At 40.3% G+C, this 19007-nt stretch overlaps 1 protein-coding gene across 1 annotated transcript in view; it reads right to left on the reverse strand.

The window, feature by feature from the left end:
• The window catches only part of RTN4IP1 (reticulon 4 interacting protein 1), an 87426-nt gene that overhangs the window by 55385 nt on the left and 13034 nt on the right, over nucleotides 1-19007 (reverse strand). The gene's annotated exons all lie outside the window — the stretch shown is intronic.

Raw genomic sequence — 19007 nt, forward strand, 5'->3', positions numbered from 1 at the left:
GTACAAAGCAATCTCAAAACCTTCAGCAAACACACAGAAAGCCAGTATGTTTCCTGACTGCCAAAGAAGGCTACTAGGTATGACGTGAGAGGATTATAGGCCACTCAGCCTAATTTCAAGATCTGAAGTGCCCTGCAAATGACAATATAACTATAATCTGACAGAACACTCTCAGTAAAGGCAGATACCACCCGGTGAAATGTGGGTGAAGCACCCCGTACTGATGAATAACATAAAAATGCTTTGGAATGTATTTTAAAATGTGTACATTTGCCCATACCCCCTCTTTTTGCTCTTTCAAAGAGAGAAACAAATGGATCAAAACCTGTTTCTGAGGAAGAAAGCCATGACTCCAAGAATGATATCTCTCCAAAGACAGTATCTTGTCTGTCAGCCACGAGCACATCTCTCTTTGAAATGAAAACTACATGAGGACAAGTTCCTTTAAGAAGGGTATGCCACACACCAGGTAACTCAGCAGCACATACATTTCTGTGGGTAGTTAAGTACTAGCTGAGTTCATCTTGGTTAGTCCATCCCATTTCAAATCCAGATGGCCTTTAAAGGTCGGTTTCTGAATCTACTTTCCCTGGCAATAAGCCAGTAGTTACTGCCTTGTTTGCCTCGAGGGGGTTGCTGTTGAGTGGCTTTGACTCCACAGATGGGCTGGGGAGGAAAGCCCACATTTCAGGGGATTTCCATGCTCAGTCTGACAGTGAGAGGAAAGCATATCCACAACAAGAACCAACTTCATGAGCTTCTTTAGCACCTGATTTAATAGTTGACTCATTGCTCATGACACAGAAACCTCAGGGCTATAACCAGCGTGGCACAGATTTTTCAGGAACGTCTAGAAAAGCTCATTCCATTTTTGAAAAGGACCGAAGACCAGCTCCTGGGTGGGGGATAGGGGGAGCCGAGTGGCTGGTGAAGTGGTGGGAAAGAATGAAAAACAGAAAGTAAAGCTAAAAGGATCCCAGGAAATAATTTACCAGCTCTCTTCCAGAGTTCAACTCAGTACAAGCATTTAATTAGTGGCACTTGTTGAATCTGCTAAAAAGTCTAAAAACTTTGTTGGAAAGCTTTTGTTGTTGCCTAAACTTACTGTGAGGTGAGACATCCTTTTTGCCATATCCACCCCAGTCACAATAAACTATTCATTCCTCTACAAAAACCTATTTCATTGACAAAATTTAATTTAAGGGGGTTTTTAGGAAACTGTTTCTCAACAGGTCAGGTACTTTTCTGGCAAATGCAGGTTTTATACGCTCAATTGCAATTATCTGTTACTCAAAGTAACATTTACCCAATTTAATTTTTTTTTTAAAAAATCATTCCTTAGACATGCAATATAAATTAAAGTTATAAACTATGATTGTACTGATTCTAAGTTTTCCACAGATTGTCCAAGTCAGTTTACTCAAGGGAAGTAGTCTTTCAGCTATTACAGCAGTAGGCACCAATTTAGTACTTGTAGACTTTGAATAATCAAGAAAATAAGGTTTTACAGGTCAGAAAATTATTTAATTTCTGAAACCAATACTCTCACAGCATGTACACACATTCTCCTTGGTCTCTCAGTGCAGAGAACTGGTCAGACAAACACAGTGGCCAACCTCCACTGAATCCGTAAGCTCCAGTAAACAGCAGAATTGCCTGAAGTCTGCCCTGTTTTCTCAGGGAAAGTAGTTAAATTAACCTATTGTGTTTCTCTTCTGAAATCAGAAGCAAGTCAGCTATCCTAGAGATAGTACAGACATGGGCAATAATGTGCTCGTGCATAGGTACACTTACACCCAAACTATTAATCATCAGTTTTTTAATGGTCTAACAAATCTGTAGTTCTCCCAACGTATCACAGTCAGGATGTGACTAACTTAAGACTATCAGAAAACATCCCATATGCTGTTGAAGATAAGCATTATGCAACCACTGAAAGAGTCTCTTTTTCACCCTTAATAAACAAAGTTTAATTACTGAACCCTCACCTAAGGGACAGAAATAACTTATAGGAGCTGTAAAATACTTCCTGATCCTGTTCACTCTAAGTTAAACATCTTTCTTACTACAGAGTACATGAACATTTCCATGTTTTGAGAGGTTTGTTTTTTTTCAGCTCTGCAGAAAAACAATCAAAATGTTTTGCCAGATCTACTTCAGCAATATGTTTATCCCCTGATTTAAAATGACTGTGAACTATAAGAGCAGCTCAAAGCAAGTCTTGCTTCTTCTTATCCACAAATTCACAGGAAAATGGTGTATTCTAAACAGTAGCATTATCTATAGCAACTGCAAGCAGAAGGAGGTCAGGTTAAGCCCCAGTCACCTGTTTGTAGTGCATTTGTTATGTTTTTGTATATTCATAATGCTGTTTAAATGACGTCTTAAAAATATTCTTGTAGAGACAAAATCACTCTTTTCTACCTACCCAGCAATAAATGCTGGAAATATTTCCAAGGTTTTGAGGCATCAGCAGCCACTATCTTTAATTGTTTTCTAAATTGAAACAGGATCATGTTGTTCACAGTAAATGGAGTTCTCAATCTAAAATCTTAGCTGCTTCAGAAATGAGTTAAAAAATACGTTGAATTTGCTATCATTGTAAAGAGATTTATGTGAATGGCTGCAGAGAGCATGGTTCCTGTTTGCCACTTTTACAACACTAATTTTCATTGTTCTCTGCCAAAACCTATCGAGTTTTTATTGCACAAGTTGTATTTCAACTATTTTTTCTTATCTATTCTGCTTTGCCTGCTCTTTTACATCTGACATTACCCAATTGGTCAAAAAAATATCTTCTGCATGTGCTGATAAGCCTTATGTCCACATGCCTCAACTGATCTGTGCAAAGTCATTCCTTCTCTCAAGAAGGTGAGAATGAACATTTCTTCCAACACAGGTAAGAGCAGATATACTGTGGGGGAAATGCTACATTTGTACTCATGGTCCTGGTGGGCACCAGTCAAACCTGTAACATATCACTGGTTTGAACTACTAGTGATCTAGTCTCGTTTCACAACCAGCCATGGATGTACTCTATTTAGATAATATTTAAGTTATGAAAAATAGAATCAGGTCACTCCCAAATCCCAGAAGCTTGAGCAGTTAAGCATAATCATAGGTTCTAGTGTTTTACACAGGCTATAGGTATTTTAGAAATGAAAGTAGATGTAAAGTGTATTTCAATGTGGAACTAATAATGTTTCGGATCCTTTGCAATATAAACTCGTTTGATCAAAGTCAAGATTTGGTGTCTCAACAAGTAGTGGGCACCCAACCTTCTGGCATTGTCTATGACAGGAACTCAGAGTCCCTTTCTGGAGGAGTAAAATCCTTCTCTGCTGTTTGTTCAGCTGGGCTCTCCAGCCATCAGGCAAAAGCCTTCAGACAACACCCATGGAGCCTCAACTCCTGCTCTTCTGAAGGATTCTGCTCCTCATGTCTTTTCTGAGGTCTCATCAGTTCTCCCCCTCAGCTCTGAATGCCATGTTTTTCTCTTTCCAGTTCCACAACCAAGTAATGAAATCTTCATTTTATGACTTCCCTGCCTGCCCAGAATGTGGCAGTAACCTAGTAACCCTTTGCAGGGCTGGTGGTCTTCCCCTATTTATAGGCTGCGAAATGAATGTTTCCAGAGGGCCTGGTTATGACTTCTGCACAGAAATTTCCATGCCATGCCCCAGTGAAATAGCATTCCATCACTCTCTAGCACAACACACTCTGTGAAATCCTGAACTGATTTTCCTAATAAAGCACATTATATTTACATAGTCACTAACATTAAGTTTTCAGAAGTTCTCCTCCTCGCTTCTTTATGTGGGGTAGACATATAGCACTTAATGCAGAGTGCAATACAGTGATTTCATGGGTAAAGTCTGTTGTCTTCAGCTGTGGCTTAACACCTTTTTCTTTAGAAGACAGATTTTCTTGTTCTTATCCAAAGTCTGAGGCTCCTCACGCTAAAGACAAGTGACCACAGAGAAAAGAGATGCGACTGAAGATAGGTCCTTAAACCGTAGCTGCGACACACACCACAGTGCAAGTGGAGCAAAGGATGCTCCTGAAAATAAGCAGCAGCTGATCACATCCCCTCAGTACACAGAAGGACAGACCCCAGCCCTCCCAGCCACATTCCCCTGATCTGCCCTCCACCACAGCAACAACTGCTGTCCATGTCCTGGGCCAGAGACACACAAAGAGCACTGCACCCATCTTTGCACAGCAATGCTGCTTCTGGGAGCAAAGAAGGAATGGTGCTACACGAAGAAAGAAAAAGACAGAAGAAGAAGAAAAGGTAATCCATTTTTCAGAAGTTATGAGAAAGTGAGGCTCCTGGTTCTCAAAGTTTTTAAATTTTTAATTATTTCTGAAAAACACAGCTGAACTCTTTTATAAGAGTCATGCAGATTCTAAAGAACATATTTGATTACCTTAATTCAATGAAGTGTTAATCTAAGAGTTAATTTATCAGGGTATTAGGGACACTTGAAAGTAGAAGAATCTGGATTTTAAGACCTGTTATTTGGAACATTAAACTGATGTACATCAGACCATGTGAGTCAATGTCAGTAACATTTACCACAAGTAATTATTCACAATACTTTTTAATAGATTTTAAGTCCCAGAGCAACCTTTCTATGAATTCCAGCCTTTCCTAAACAGCAGATATTTTACTAAATTAAAGGCTTTTTATAACTGAATAACCACACACGCTTGTGTAAGCATTCTCGATGACCTTATGCATTTTATTTCTGATGTAATTCTTCTAGTTTCAGCACTAAACTTTCTTATGACCACCTTCTAAGATGAAGAACTGTAATATAACAACTCATGTCTCCATAAGGTAATGGAAGTTTCTGGACAGCACACTTGTTTAAACCAGCGTGCCAGGTGCAATGCCACCAGTAACATAACCAGTAATAATGAATTGCTGGGGTTTGACCAACTTCAGTAACATTATATTCTAGTTTCATTCAGTTTCTGTTTCACTGCCTCTATTCTCCAAGAATGGTGGTTCTGTTACACTGTGGAATCTGTGACTATTCCTGTCTTTTGAGAAAGAAGGTACTGAAAAAAAAATATATATATGTATGTATGTATATATAGATATATGTATGTATGCATGTATATATATATATATGTGTGTGTGTGTGTGTGTGTATAAAGAAAGCTCCACAGCTGAGCAGAATGGTCTAATAATTGCAGAGCAATCTTCAAAATGTTTGTGCATGAGGAAGAAAACAGGGTTAAAATTGTACCACACTGATGTACCCTGGAGGTATGAAAGATCCAGCTTTGTAAGAAAGTCTTCAGTAACTGAGGACATATATAATAAGTTAATACAGGTTTGGTATTACTTAGTCATCTCCTTTTCTAGCTTAAAATACAATTCATAACACTGAACAAACATTTTCCTGACATCTTGGCACATAAGACAAACTATTCTAAAAGAAAAATACATTATGAACAAAGTGAAAAAATAGAGAAATAATCAATCATACTCAGCTATAATTTTATTCTCTAGCACTCAGTCATCTTCTTTCCCTCTCCCCTAATGTTAGGATGATTATAAAAATCTCCAGCACATTTAAAATCAACAGGAGATACTTTGGGTTGTATCTGACCAATTTGGGGTCAGAGAACAAACCTAATGCACAGAATATTGTTGTTGAAATTCTAACTACTCCTGCTCTCTCAGGCAATGTTGGATCTCTAACAGAAAATCCAGCAGATGGATTTCTTGTCCATCAAAATCACCTTACTTTTCCTGTGATTCCTTACTCTCTCCTGCCCAACTGATTTGAAATCAACAAATATTGTTTCAGAGAGTATACAAAACCCTAAACAATAGGGACATAAATCAAGAATTAGAAAAAAGAATTAATGAAAACAAAAAATTAACTAAGACCACATTTTATGGAAAATATAGAATTAGGAGGCTAATACATTTTCTTAGGTTACATCATTTAATGGATGTAAACACAGATTGAAAGCACGGTTCTTTCTGCAATTCTTTACAAGATTCCAGTAATTTTACCCTGAAAGTCATAAATTTTCCAGATTTCAAAATCTGAATATTTAATCTTTTGAATTACTGCCACCAGTGAGATGCTTGAGGATAAAATCATCTTCTGCTGGCCTTATTTGTGATATACCACTTCCTTCATATAGCAGCCATATGCTCCCGTATAACCACAGTGTGGGAGACCCACTGCCCTACTGGCACCACACAGGAAGGCTCTGCATTTCAAACACTCTTTGGTAATAAAGTTGAGAGGTGTCATAACTGTATTTTCTGCCATTTCATGGCAAACTGGTTTTCCATTCAATTCTCTGCCCCAAAGTACATTCTTCACAAAGGTTTTGAGAAGATTAATGCATACTGAACTTTCCTCTTCCTACTTCAGAGAGAGATAACAGAGATAACAAGGGAAGAAGAGGGTACCTGACAAGGGTACCAGACAGAGGGTATCAGAAAAGTCCATAAAATTTTCCAAAGCTTGCTGAAATTATTTTTCCCTGAAGAGGGTTTCCAAACTCCTTTCACCACCCTTCCATTTTCCTACAACCCTATGTCAGTTAAGTAGAATTGCCTATTTTGCACAAGAACCATTGTTATATCTCAGTTTCCAGCACTTTTTGAGCCTGCCTTTTCGTGCACTTTTAGTCAAAATATAATTTTAATTTCAAAACAGTCAGAGACATCCTGGGAGATCAGACACTGTGCAGAAGACTTCAGCCTTTTGAAACATTTTTGTCGCCAGCACAATTCAAAACTCTATCAGTATAAAAAATATTTAGCATCTCCACCAAAGAACCTCTGCTTGGCCAAGTGCCCCAGGGATGGGGCTGGAAACTCCCAAGGTGTAACACTGGGTACGTGACAGAGGAACCAGTGAAACAAATTGCCTGGAGTCAAAATAAAGACAAAGCAAAGCTGGTTCATGGACACCCAAGTGTCACAGGCACTCAGGTTTCTGGGTGTTTTCTCCAGGTCCAACCATACAGGGGGAAGAGGATATGGTTTCCCAGGATTTTTTTCTACCTGAGCACTCCCCTCATTCCTTTAAACAGTCAAGCTTATTATTGCCCATCCATACCTTTGATTTACCAGGATTGATTTTGCAGGATGGGCCTTAGGGATCAGGAGCTCAGCTGGGATAACAGCCTTTGGCAGAGGAGCTGCATCAACCCCTTTAATCAAGTACAGTGGTCCCAGGAGAAAATATCTATTTGTGGCTTCCACTGAATCAGAACCATCTCTGCATAACATTTTAGTTTTGACTAAAAATCAATAAATTCTGCTGAGTAGGTGTTGTATTGATTATTTTTCCCTAACCAGCTGTACAATTGCTAAGAAACTGATGCACTATCAGACATTTCAGTGACTAAGTAATGAATAATTGGTGTTTAATTGAAGCAACTGTCACACCAGACAGTCTCTGAAAGCCTGCTCACAGCAAATACTGGTTTTGAGTGGGAAGTTGCAGGTACAAATATTCCCAGTGTGAGTTTCTTGATTCTTTCTGCTTCAACTGCTGCCTCCAAAAAGCTCATCTCTCCTTTACCTGTATTGCAGCATTTTAGTACTGTGACATTTAAACCCTGTGAGATTTTCAGCCTAAGATTTTAAATCCCACCTGCAGAGGTCTTTATAACAATACTTAAATATTTGATTCTGTCTAGAGAAACATCTAGTAATAAGCTTATCATGTGATAAATGACTACCTGCCTGCTCTCCTCAGATCAAGTTCCATATGCTATAGCAATTGTTTTTTTCCACATCTACTGCCCACAACCAAATTTGTGGCATCATTTGAAACTCCAAAGAACAGCAGAGACACAGAATTAGAGTTCTGGCTCTCTGAAGGCTTTAAATTCACTTTCCCAGAAATATATTGGTTTTAATATTCCTTTCCCTGGATGCACCAGAAAAACTCTTCCTTGACAAAAATAAAGTAGTATCGTATTGAAATACGAGTCCAAATAATTCTGTGAATTATCTCTCCAGTTATGCCTTGCATGAAAGAAGATATGGCATGGTGAAGAAAAAAAACAAAACCAAATCCACCCAAGCCAACCAAACTATATATCTCTTGGTTGGAATGATCAATAGTTCATATTTATGTAAAATACTTAGAATGAAATAGTCCTTGTATGCAACTGAGCAAACTTGGTAAGGAAGAATACTCTCCAAGTTTCTTAACCTGAGACAGCTGTCACATATATCCAATATATTTTACAGCATAAAATCTGCTTCTCTCCAGTTTCTCTAAGAATGAACAAATCTTGCTACTTAGAGCAAGACGCTGCTCTCACTCCACACACACCTCCTCATCTCCATTATTTTTACTGCCTATGTTTGCAGCAGTTCATTGTAGGAAAAGCTATTAAGGAACAACTGCTCATTTCCTTTTCGCTTGTTAGGTAATTAGACTGGCAAAGGAGTTACAGTGTTAATTTATCCCTGGCAGATAAATTAACTGCTTCTTTGCAGACACTGGAGGAATGACTCACGTCATGAACACAAGTTTATTAACCAGAGTCTTTCCCTCTTTCCTGCCTCCCACCTTCTCCTTTGGGCATAAAATTGAGACTGAAGGTGAGTTTCACTGTGTTTCATGGCGTTCTCACTGATTGTCTCTGTTTTCTATCCCCAGTCCCAGAGCTCAGCCTCGCCAACATTTGAGAACGACAGTCTGCTCCCAGTGCAATTGGATCAGCTCCGCTGAGAGCCTTAATCTGTTCATCACTTTCCACAGTCATAGCCATCAGCTAAATATCAGCAATACCTTCTACACCACAGCAACAAGTCTGCCAGGAATGTTATTAGGATCTGATTTTTAGGTGTTTTTACACAAAACACAGCTAGGAAAGTTCCCTACAGACTGAAATTAGAGGGCAGGGTCCTTCAGGCAGTCATTCACACAAGCAGCCCTTACCTGTAAGCTTCATCAATGGCACTATTCACGTGAGATTTTATGGTTCAGAGGATTAGACACTGTATGTAATGTCTCAGGCTGAGACGCAGCCCCATAGCCACATAAGGCTGAAAACAGGCCACACAGCACAGTTCTTCTACCTGCTCTCCATCAGCAGCTGAGAGATTCAGAAATACAAATATATTTTTGAAAGTTGCCCTTTAAATCCTCGATTTCATCATCGCTCAGAAAAATACAACTGCTTAGGACATGTGTGCAGACTCCCTTTAAGCCCACCACGATGAATTCAGCCATCAAACAGGCCTGTGTTGTAAATTGTGGTTAATGAATTGCTGCTAGCCCTATATAACCAATGAATTCATTTTCTAGGCTTGCCAATATGACTTGTTTCAACAAGACTTACATTTCGTTTTTACAGGTATTGTGTTAATATGTTTGTATAATTTTTTTCTTGTACGATTCCCAGCATATTTAAGGACCTCCATCATTGCAAATTGCCTCTTTATCTTTGTCACGGGATCCCTCTTTATCTGCAGGTCCTTTGGCTCAGGAAAATTAACCCCTTGCCACATCAAGAAAATTTCAGGTTCTGTTGTTTTTTAGGTTAAACAAGACACTATGGCAACTCCAAGTAGAACCTGTTATGCTGGCTCAGGTCTTCTGGCAAGGTACACAAGTTTCAGGTGCTCACTTAAATTAACAGGGATGATGAAGGAGACACTTGTACTTTAACTCCCTCTAATCCTTGTGGGAATAAAACTCTTAGAGCCTGCATTTTGCTGGTGATGTTACCATGGAATAAATATTAATTCTCTGTAAGTTAAAGTCTTGATTACCATGTCTGTTGAATGACGTCTGCACCTCATCTGCTCTCGGACAAGCTTCTGTAATAAAGACACTGCAGCGGGATGTTCGCGGTCCATACACTGCTCACTGACGCCAGTGCCATATACCAGGTGCAGCAGATGTCTGACCAAACTGCCCCGCCCTAAATTAGGCCAAGGGAAAGGAACATAAAATCCCCCTCATTACTTACAGAAGAGCACAGGGTGCTGGTGTGGGCAGTATCCTTGCTGGGAGAGCCATTTCCATACCACCTGTGTGGGCTCTCTGGGGTGCAGCAGCAAACCATTCTCTTCAACACCTAACAGCCTAACTGCAAATCCAAGCTTCCCAATACTCTCATCACTGCCCAGAGACAGTGGTACAATGGTCTCAAAGACAAAACTTTCTGCCCTACTCTGATACCTAATTCCACCCACAAATCCTAGCTCTGTTGACCTGGAATACTAAACAACCCTTACTGTTAGCATAACCTGACTGCTAATTCAGCCTACATGTGCTTTTTATTTGCTCATTAGCATCAACAAGAGAATTGGCAACAAATGAGAAAAGAAATGACACTGACTATAATGACCTCCACTTCAATTAAGAAAAAGAAACCCAAACCATTAAGCAACAGGCTCCAAAATGTCACAGTAATTTGGCATACCCAAATCATGCTGGAGTAACAGGATTACTGCTTGCACTGAGATTAGGGATAGTTTAAGATCTATTATTTAGGAAAGCAGAGAGTGAAGAGTTTGAGTTGTGCTAAAGAAAAGGTCATACAAATATGGCATGGGGTGGAAGGTTTTACTTTAGCTGTTAGGTTGAGAAGGATTTAGGGTTACTGGCAGTAAGGTTCAAACTTTGCAGATGGCTTTGAAAATTGCAGGGACTAGGGCAAGACCTGTGTGTGAGGACTAAAGCTTAACTGAGATGTAAGCAAGTCTCACTGTGCTAGCAGGAGGTAACAGGGGCTGGACAGCAGGGACAAAAACAGAATGAGAAGCAAGGGGAAACCTGCTGCTGTTCCCAGGATGGATGAGAGAGCTCCCCACTGGCTAATGAATTAGCAAAGGTTCAAAACCAAGTGTGTAAATGGGCGAGGTGGTGTATTGCCTTGTGCCCTAAACTAGCAGGAATATCAAGGCAGAGAATTGTTGACATTTGTGTTGGTCCAAGTGATTCTCACTGGAGTTCTCAGGATACTTCTGTGTAACTCTACAACAGCTTGTTGAATCAGAGCTACAACATGCTTCTTAAGTTCAGCCAGTAATCATTCCCACCTAGCACACACTGAGCTGTACTGTAGGCAGCTGTGGTGCACACAGACTCCTTTCAGTCAAAACAGGCCTGGAAGGCCCTCTGCAAGTGTATTCCCACCTTTACAGGGGCTTTTGGGTCTGTAAATCTGTTTTGCTAATGCCCCAAGGTCTTGTTCTTGGAGACTCCTAAGCAGGTTTTAGCAGCTGGTTGCCAGCTGCAATGGGAGGCATTGTTATTCACGTGCTATTGTGGGTCCCAAAACAACCTGGCTGGATAAACTGCTTTGCAAGGACCTGAGAAAAAGCTGACCTTGTAGGAGAAAAGGTCTTACTTGCATTTAATCTAGCTCAGTAAGAACATAAACTAGACAGAGGCAGTTCAGAGACTGTAGCGAGTTAAACGAAGAAAACAAATCAGAGTAAGATATCCATGGCAGATGCGATAAAACCTCTGACTGTAAAAAACAATTTTGGATAGTACAAAGGAACTTGTAAAGAGAAATTGATGAGAAAATATGAGTGGTTAAGAAAACCAAAGAGAGGTTATCAGCTTCCAGCTTCATGGAGCGCTGCCAGAGCCTGAGAAACAGCACTAGAACCTGTGATACTCCATGATGATGCAAAAAAATCTAATCAGCCCTCATTTATCTGCAGTTTGTCTGGTTTCTAACAGCTACAAAGTTAATCTAACATGTCCCATAGTTGCTGGTAATAAAGTTGGCCCTAGGTGACAGGTGGCTGTGTGACACTGCATTTGCACTTTGAAGTGTGAGGGTACTGCACCAGCTCTTCCTCCCTCTAGGGATTCTCTTGCCCCCTCTCCAAAGAGCTGGCAGCTCTTGGCTCATGTGCCTTGCCCAGCTGCTGAGGCACAGAGGCTGCAGCGCACACAGACACTGATGCAGCTCTGCTTGTCCCCAGCCAGGCACCAGTTGGACCGGATCCCATGAAAAGCACCATTATTTTCCAAGAACTCAAGGAAAGCAAATACCTGCATAAGTTCTTATTAATTTTCCACTCTTGTTACCAGAACTGGAGAGTTTGAACAATAGCTTCAGACATCTTTAACACAAAGACTACCAGGAACTCATTGTTCTTCTTCCTGAAACGAAAGGATGTCCAGGAGGTCTGTAAGCAGTTAATCTTGGGTGTTTTCCTGCAACAGCTGCTGCGTTTAAAGGACTGAGTCCACCGTTCTCTCACACATCTTTGGCCAAGGAAAAACTCAGAGACAGGGAAACAACCATGGTGTCACTTGTAGGGCAGGAAAAGAATGAAGTGGAACAGAGATAAGGCATGAACATATGTAGCAATAGAGGCAGCAAGGCTCATTTCTGCATGGTCCACTGATATGGAAAACTAATGTGGTCGAGCAGGGAACAGAGTAACTTACACCTTTTTTTTCTTGTCCAGGTAGGTATTTCTGCATTATTGTTAGGTTTACAGCTAGAACTAGTCCTGCAGAGAGGGTTGCAAAGTGCAGGGGAGAAATTGTTAAAGTAAACTAGAAGGCACTCTGAGTTGGAATAAGGATGAGTACTGAAATTAGATTGTTGTTGCTGTAAGCAGGAATCTATGTGGTCCTAAACAAGTCAAAGTTCAGGACAGGCTTAGATGTAGAGTTCTGATCTGGAAGGATTAAATTCCTAGGACATTTGCTGGGTCCTGCTTGGTCTTTCCTTTGTCTTCCAATTTCTAGAACAGTTGTGAAAAAAGGTTAGGCTGCTTCATATGGTTGCAGTTACTGAAAGCAGGAGCAGCTTTGTCATGTCACACGCAGAGGAGTGGGATAGAATTTATGTTGGAAAGAAACTGGCTTAAGGTTAGTCAGAAGGTCATCTCTGTAGCTAACATGATCTTTATAGCTCTTGAAAAATTATTCACACCTAAGATTAAGAGTGGAGAGGGGATGAGAGTTATGGGAAAGGGGCTGAAGATCTCAAGTTAGTGATGCAAGGGCTACTGCTGAGGATGAGATGCGGAGCCATGTGTTGTTTCTTTGTTACTCCAAGTTCAAGGGAGAACTGCAGAGAAGCAGCTCTGGGCTGTATAATTAAGACAAGATTCAACTGAAGAGCTAGTTGGCTTCACAGATACTGAAATGCCTGTGGACTGGACTGCTACCAATAGGAAAGTATGACCTTTCTTCTTGTTTGGATAAGTTGTTTATTATTATTAAGCCTGTGGCTAAGGTTTGTGGTTAAGGTTCACTTACCGAGTCCTCATTTTCTGAAGGGCTAGGATCTTGTCAGGCCTAGCAGATTTGGGTGAGGACTGATACCAAAAAGAAGCAAATTCCTTATACTCCTTATCCATCTGCTACTGGGATGTCTCTTGGTACTACTGTCAGGAATGTGGTTACTGCACAACAGTGGTGGGGAAATTGTTCCTCTCTGCTATTCACCATAAAAGATTCACTGAAGAGACTTTGGCTCAGACTGGTCCTGCATGCTAAATGTATAGAATTTGACATACCAAAACTTTTGACTTTATTCCCAACCCATAAAGTTAGACTTTAGTCTTAGCAGAGAGGCCTAGCTGGAAACAAACAAGATATTCTTCTCTTCTAGCAATGGTTCTTGCTGCAAGAGATTAAGCCTTGAAGACTGTAGCCATAAAACCTGAAATCTTTAGGACCTGCTGTCAATAACTGTACCAGTCCTAGCACAAGGTTGATTGTTAACCCTTTCCACAAACTCAGAAAATCTATTAGTAAAGTATACACACCCAGGCATCACTTACACGTGTGTGTATAGCCTTCTGAAGAGGTCGAAGTAATATGAACACCATTCAAAACCACTGATATTTTGCACAGCCTTTTGTCCTAGACAGAGTCTTTGTGTTCTTGGATTAAGCCAAACTTGTAAGGGCCTGGTAGACAAAAATCCAAAGAAGAGTTGGAATAGTTATAGACTGGATTATGAGGCTACAAAGCCAATATTTGCTTGATTCCTAGACACGGCACCTCTAAAGAGTCAAATAGTCAAACCAGTATTTCAGGATCTGCTGTTTCCAACTGTAAAATTGATCATATCTTTGAAACCCTTCTACAGACTGTAGAGAAGCATGAAATAGTCTTGCCTTGTGGCACAAGCCTGTATCCTAGTCCACAATGCCTTCTGTATTGCATCTTTAAACACTGGTCTTCTGGCCTTGCTGTCTGTTTGCCTAATATGACACATGGCCATAGTTAGAGTTAGGTTCTTATCATAACTTGAAAAGAGAATGAGCTCTTAGCCTCTGGCTACCAGACCCAACCCTAAACTGCCACAAAAATATCTACTTTCCATCAGGCCCTGCTAGCCATAACCTCTGCCTTAGCTGAAGGCCACAAAAAGACACAAAATAGGCTTCTCTTTTGCAACCAGCCTATAACAAGGCTGGAGTGACATTCCTTCTGCAGATTAAAGCCTGTCCAACCCAGCTGTCCATTGCCTTAAGGGGAAGCTAAACTTAACTACAACCCCTAAAACTGCTATTGCAGCCCCACCCCAGTCTCCCTTCAAAAGTAGTTTTTGACACCCAGAAATACCTAGCATTTGTATCTCTGACAAACAAAGCCAAAGCAAAGCCTCAACTTCACCCCAATAAACACAACCCCACAGATACTTTACATCATTAATATGTCCTTTTCAGGCACCTTTCCTTAGTTCCAAACATGAGCACTTGGCCAGACCTAGTGATAAAATGACATCTTCAGCACTCATCTTCCAATCCCAGACCCTGGTCTCAGTCCCAGTGCAGGCAGCAAACAGGGACTGCCAAACATCTTCACCAGAGTTTTTTGTATCTGCTGCCTCCTAGAACCAGCCTTATTTATATCACTGTAAGCCTTGAAAAGTCTATCAGTGGAAACAAACTACTCTGCCTCATGCATCCAGAGCCATAGACTGGCAGTGTTTTTAGATTATGAAGATGCTATAAACTATATTATGAAAGCCAGCAGATTCTAACTTGCACCAAAACCAAGTGTAAATCTGTGATTCTCTCAACATCACCTTCAGCAATAATTCAGTGAGATTGGCAGGGTAAGCAATAAATCTGGGCATTTGGTTCTTTATAGTTAAAAACCTCAAACCCAATATTTATATTAATGCAGTCAGAGACCCCCTCACGATATGCTCCAAATGAGGCTTCCTGGAATAAAAGGTTTCCTGTGGGGGATGATGAGGAAACAGATGTTCAAGCAACGAAAACTCAACACAGCTACCTTGCTAAGGGAATTCATTGCACTTGCATGTGGTTGACATTGACTTGGCATATGAGGAAGTAGAGATGCTACAGGGTTTCACAAACTGGCTTTGCTTCTCTTGAGTTTGCAGTGCAAATACAGGCAGTATTATGGGGCATCTCAGCACTATGACAGTTTAGGTTGTTTTGGTACTTGAACCCAGAGTGATTCCCAAACTTTTTTGTTATTGTGGTTGCAGGCAAAAATTTGAAGTCACAGATGATGAGGCACAATTCACTTAAAGTCTGATCTAGATAATTATGCTGCATATGTCTAAACACTCTGAAACTCTTTTCTATCTGATGGGAGGCAATAAGTAGACAGAAGGAGAAATTCCTCTTGAGCTAAATTAAAAAATCTACTCTGAGATGGCATGAATCATATTCATCATGAACCTATTACATATTCAACTGTATCTCTGTGAAGACAGCTGAAGGCCAGTAGTTCATATATAGACATCTACATTTAGTCAGATAAATCTTTTAAACTTTCCTACTAACCTGGAAGATCAGGATCTTGAATAATCAGCAAATTTCCATACATGCCGCCTTTATGGCATTATGATTTATTGCTTCATAAGAAGAACTTTAAAGGGTATAGCATAACATGGGATTTCTTGTATCTGTTTTAAGGATTTATTATTATAATTATCATCACTTCAGACTTAAATCCACCTGTGAACTGAAGGAGAATTCTGTCTACTTAAATGTTTGCAATAGTTTAAAAATTTGTTTAGGTCTGCTGGCCGGGTGACAAAGGCTGGCCTAGAAAGGCTAAAACCCAGCAGAACAGTGAAAACTTAGAGTCTAAGAGCATCTGGTCTGGCTCTGTTTCCTCTCTGTTTCCTCTCACTTCTCAAGAACCAGAGGTAGGAAGCCGGGAGATCACCACTGCCAGGAGTGGTTACATTTCTTGAAGTCACATTTTGGGAATGCTCCAGCATCTGGGAATTGTAAAATTGTTCCTGTACTCTTCACTATGGTTTAGTCAACTGCTGTATGTAACACACACTTCTTACATATTACACTCAATTACTTAGCTGAAAAGAGCCATCTGCAACACCAAGATCAGGGCTTCTCAGCTGATTACAGAAAGTAATTTCTTTATGCTCATCCTTTCCCAGACATGGCTGATTAAATGATGAGATTCAATATAATGTCGGGGGGAGCACTGACTGCTCCTCCTTGCAGAGTGTCTGATTGCAGGATACACAGCTGTAAGAGTGAGCAGTTTCTGAATATAAACTTGGTGCCTATTCATGCCATGGACCATTCAAGAGGCTGATTCACAGAAATAAGTACAAGTAACACAGCGATATTTCAATTCCATTATTCTACCAATGGCATGTAATTTCACTGCCAGCGACAATTAAGCTAGCCAACTGTATTTTTATTTAGTCTTTAGTACCCCAGCACGGCTTTTTGCTTGCTTTGCCACCAGTTTAAAATCCACATCCTCTCCAAAGATTATATTAATATCGTTGTACACAACACTCCAAGCCAAGCTATTTTACTGAAGATTCAAGGGGGGAGGGTGTTTGTGTGAGTGATTTCCTGTCACTGAAGCCATGACTTACACTCCATTAAATATCCAGGAAGCAGAATTAGCTCCCAACGAGTATTCAAAACACTACCCATAGAACAAATGCTAGGACTATGTGAGTTGCTCAAGTGCAGCTTGAGTAGAGGTGCCTAAGCTGGCTGGATCAGGGAGGTGCCACATATAAAACCGTTTAAGCAATATTGAGGGCAGCACAGGCTACAAAACCTCCTTAGGCCAAGGATAAATGACTTTACTTCAATTCCATGCTGCCTTGGTCATATTATCTGCTATGCCCAATTAGCCCCCTTGAAGCTGAATTTATCTTATTTCTGTCTTCCCATTCCCCCCCCCCCCCATTTTTTTTCCCCCTAGTTTGAATTGATTAAATGAAGAAAATGTGAACTCAAATAATTAAACCATTGCACCACTAAATCAGGGCAAATGGTCATTGAGGAACTGATGTCCTCTATTCTAAACACCCATGTTTTTCCCTACAGAGGAGAAATCAATCTATTAAGGAGAAATTTAAAGTACCCTTGGAGATAAGGTGAGCTTCTCCATGTTCATTACATACGAGAGAACTTTTCTGGCTGACAGTGATAAGCAGGAAACATTTCCTCTTCCCAAACCCTTATTAACCAATTTTAAACTACTCTCCAAAGACAGGTAAAAACCGAGCCACTTTGAGATAACCTGTGGAGTACAGTATGGAGCTTATGGACCAGAAAACCAACCATTATCTTATCTTTTAAGATTGCCAGAAGGATTTTAAATGATAATTAATTTAAAATCACTCTGAGGAAAGCAAGGTTAAAAATAAAAGCAGACAAAATCAAATAAAATCATCTGTTTACAAAATGCAAACAAACAGTACAGCTGAACAATTTGTAGGAGAAAGTACAAAGGAAGAAAATACTGTAAATATCCACCTAGAGTTTGGATGATGCTTAAGGATGCCAGGCTCTCCTAGAGCTGTATGGCAGCAACCAGTGACGATGAGGAGAGGAGCCAGGGCACTTCTGCCGGCCAGAGAATGAGGCGTAAACAACGAGAAGGAAAGACTGGAATACAAAGAGCTGGCAAAGGTCTGGGCTGCAGAGGGAAATCTTGCTTCCCTTCTATAAATGGATACTGAATGATGTCAGAGTACTGAGTACTCCTCAGATGGAGCTGCTGTGAAGCAACCTCCAGATTGTCTACCGTGTTACAGAGACTTCGAGACCTTTGGCGTTAGTCTAAGTACACTGAGATGTTGCACTTGTTATTTAGAGTGGGATTTTCCTCTGTGTTCAAGACCCATTAGCAAGCCACTTCTCTGTTTTGTTCTGTGTATAATGGAAATTAAATTACCATAATCAGGTCGTGGTAACAAACATTTTGGTTTACAGAAAGTGCTGAGCTGGCAGGTTATTGCCTTCTCCTAGACAGAGTTCCACACACATTTATTTACAACATATTGATTATAATTTTTCAAGGAAGTGCTGATTACAGGTTCAGCAGGTTCTCTTTATTTAATGTTGTGCTTTGAAGAGACACCTTCTATTAAAACTCCATGCAAGCAGCTTTCAAACAGTCTGCCAACCTCTTTAGTGAATACATCCCATTTCAGTTTCCCTGCTTTGAGGAAAAGTACTGAATTGCCAGGGTCCTTGTGTGGTTCAGAGGTTATCATGATAACCATGAAATAATTTCATGTTAACTAATATCTCAAAATCACCCAGCACAAGCCAGAATAAATACTTTCATTTTCTTTTATGGTTATTTGCAGAAGCCAAAAGCAATAAGGCAGTTCAAAGGTTTTTTAAGTCAGACATGAAAGAAACATATGCTTAACTTGTTTAATGTCTACCTATCTATCAGATGAGCTGAACCTGAGTATTTGTCATTCTCTTGCCATATCCCTCAAGATATGAGCTCATGAGGGACTCTCAGGTTCTTGAGCCCATTACTTCTTTTCCTTCCAATTTCCAGGTCCCTTCTTGAAGTTCCCCTGAAATTCTCTATGCAAATCCCTCCCTTGCCCTGGAATGATGCTATTCTGCACTTCATTCAGGAGGTAGTTTTGGTAAGGTGTCTCCCAAGCCCTTGCCTTGATGATATTCAGAGAAACAGTTATTTACAGCCTGATTCAAGATATATTTTCACAGTCATGTGAGGGGACACCATTACTGGATGGTTGTGTAACCACTTGTCCTGCAATGT

The sequence above is a fragment of the Sylvia atricapilla genome, chromosome 3 (genome assembly GCF_009819655.1).
Source record: "Sylvia atricapilla isolate bSylAtr1 chromosome 3, bSylAtr1.pri, whole genome shotgun sequence".
NCBI lineage: Eukaryota > Metazoa > Chordata > Aves > Passeriformes > Sylviidae > Sylvia > Sylvia atricapilla.